The sequence below is a fragment of the Arachis ipaensis genome, chromosome B03 (genome assembly GCF_000816755.2).
Source record: "Arachis ipaensis cultivar K30076 chromosome B03, Araip1.1, whole genome shotgun sequence".
Taxonomy (NCBI): Eukaryota; Viridiplantae; Streptophyta; class Magnoliopsida; order Fabales; family Fabaceae; genus Arachis; species Arachis ipaensis.
In genome coordinates, this window is record NC_029787.2 from 132,423,077 (window position 1) to 132,426,436 (window position 3,360).

Here is a 3,360-nt window from a genome sequence, read left to right on the forward strand (position 1 = left end):
CATTCAAATTAACAATTAAAATAAAATATACATTAAAATATAAAATATATATTAAAAATAAATTAAATTATATAAATATATAAACATAAATATATAATAATTAAACTTTTAACTTTTAAGTAGTTAATATTAGCTAATTTTAAGGTTTAAATTTAAAATTTAAAATTTAAAATTAAATGATTTATGATTTATGATTTAAAATTTAAAATAAATAATTTAATTTGAAAATAATTAAATAATATTGACTAGGACTGACAAAATGTATTGAATTTGTTGGACCAACCTGGCCTACTGAATTCACAAAAAAAAAAGGATTAGAGATAGGATTTAAAATCCGTCAAATAAAAAAATAACTGCTAAGTCCTCACCGCCAAACCCTCAGATTTTGGCGGCACGGCCTATCCAATTTTTTTTAATAAAAGAGTGATTATAATTAACATAGTTATTAAATTTGGCTCGACTCGGCCGGTTCGACCGAAATTTCGGTCATCTTATTACCTGGTTGAACCGAACCACTCATCGAACTGGCTATGCATGGGACCCGGTGAAATCCAATTTCACCCGACGGGTTTTCGTTAAAATCAGTAATCCGGCCGGTTAATTCAAACTCTAATGCTATTCCCCCCTCCCCATTGCTCTAAATCTGAGAATTGAAAAATCAGTCTGAATCCAGTAGTGGAAGTGTGGAATCCCCAGTCTCGTCTCTCTGCTCCTTCGTTGTTGGCACTCGGCAGTCGCTCACCCTCGCCTTCACCTCGTCACTATCGGTCTCTCACGGTCACGACCTCACGCCCTCACCCCGTCGCTCTCTCAGTTTCTCACCTCGTCGTCGTCGCGGTCCCGTGCTCCTGCTCTGCGTTCACTTCGTCGGCGACAGAAAGCTCATAGAAGACAGAAATCAAGTAGCATCTCTGGCTCTGCATCTGCTCCCTTGGGTCAGTCGGGTGGTGGTTGTCTTCTTAGTCGCGGTCTGGGAACCAGTTATCCAGGTGAGCTCCCTTCAAGTTTTTGACCCTGGTCTTTCACTAGAATTGTTGAATACTGAACATGGCGTTGCTGTTGACTGTTATTTGTAATTGAATTTTAGAGTTGTTGAAGATGAGTATATTTTAGTTAGTATTGTTATTGAATCTGGTGGTTATTACTATTGTATTTGATTTTTTAGAGTTATTATTAAATCTGGTGGTTATTACTTTAGTTAGAATTATTGTTGAACTTGAATCTGGTGGCTGCTGATGTTGCATTTAGTTTTTTTGGTGTTGTTGTTTGTTGCTGGTTGCTGTGTTTTAGAGTTGGTGTGTTTTAGAGTTACTGTTGTTTGTTACTGGTACTTTTTTTGAATTGCTGTTTGTTAACTTTGTTGAATCACAAAGTCAGTGAACTTTGGTGGAATGGTGGTGGTTGTTGTGTTGCTTAAAAATTGACTTAAGTAAATCTTTTATTGCTGAAATATTTTTGGTTTATTTTGCTATAATTTTAAAAATGTCTTCGTCTCAAACACCATCAGAAATACCACCATCTCAAGAACAAGTATCATCAGCAACTCCTACTCCTGATCTTACTACTAAAAGAGTTTATAATAATAGAAGAAAGACTGATCTTACTTGGGGTCATTGTAAACAAATTGTGAAAAAAACAAGAAAAATTACTATGATGTGCATATATTGTGACAAACCTATTAAGGGAGGTGGGATTAATCGATTTAAGTATCACTTGGTTGGAAAAGGAGGAGATGTTGAGAAGTGCAAAAAAGTTTCACCTGTTGTTGCTCATCAATTTAAGCAAAATATTGAAGAATTTATGAATAAGAAAAGAAAAAAGACTTGCATTTTAAGTTTTAAGATATTATTTTAATTTTATTTATATAATTTTATATTTTTTAATTATGACCGGGTTAACTGGGTGAATTAGTGACCCACCGGTTGAACCAGTGACCCGAAATTACTAATAATAAACAAATTTAAAAAAATAAAAAAAAAAGAAAGAAAACGCATAGAGTAAAGGGGAAAGAAGGAAGGGATTACGTGAAGGGAGAAGGGTTGGGGGGAGGGGGTTGGGGAAGAAGAGGGGAAGGGTCCTCGCTGTGTTCTTTGCCGCTGTCGCTGTTCTTCGCTGCTGCCGCTCTTTGCCGTAGCTGTTCTTCGGGTGGCTCGTCAGATTCTGTTTCTGCTTCCATTCTGCTTTTGCTTCTATTATGTTGTTGATTTTTTATTATTGTTGTTTCTGGTTGCTTCTACTTCTGATTGATTATATTGTTTCATTGTTATGGTTGTTGTTATTGTTTTGTTTCTATTTCTGCTCCTACTTCTTCTGTTTCTACTTGATTCCATTGTTGATTCATTGTTGTTATTGTTATCCTGCTGTCGCTTCTGTTTGATTAGTTGTTGGTGATTCATTATTGTTGGTGCTTCTGCTAGTGCTTCTGCATGATTTTGGAGAAGAAGAGGAAGGAGCATTTTGATCCGAAAGATAATTTTAAAACAAATTAAAACTTTTAGGACCATATTTGTAGCAAAAGAAAAGATTAAGGACGAAATAAATTTTTAATTTCTACAATAAAAACCAAAATCATACTTAACCCCGTTTTTAAATAGCTAATCCCTTCATTGACTAAGTACAAATATAATATTATTATTCAGTATTCACTTATTTGTTACGTTGTCTTGCTCTTATAATATTTTATCAGTAACGTATTCTGACCCACTAGCTAGTTTCCCACAAAACTGGTCCGGATGGATTATGTCAAAGGCAACACGCACTGCACTACCGAATAAAACAAAGTAAATTATTATTTTCTAAGATAATAAAAATAGTTAGAGAAAGTATAAGGAGCCAATGGAATATTTATACAATATGTACAATGGAGGTTTATAGAATATTAGAGATATAATTATTAATGTTACCTTTTTCCATCAGCTGAAATTTTTGGGATGAGTGGTATCATGATATAGTATTAGAATGCTAGATTCGAAAGGTCAAGAGTTCAATTCTTGGTGAACCCCAAAATCAGTATGAAAATGTTCATTTTGTAACTCAATAAGCCATTGTACACATTGTGGGATCCAAATAGTTATTCTCTAAGTTTTCATTATAAATTCTCACTTCCTTTTCGTCATTGGCATTTTATTTTCCATCAAATGCAGCTTAATTTTGCTATTCCTGTTTTTCAAAAGGTCTGAAAAAGAGTACGAATTGAATATCTACAGTTGAGAAATGTGTCCCATTCATGATTATATGTACCTAAAAAAAATAACAAGAAAGATAAACGAAGGAGAATAATCAATAATCTAACAAAAAGTCTAAGTCTGCCACTTTATTTATAATATATTTGGGATATTAATTAATATATAATATCTATTT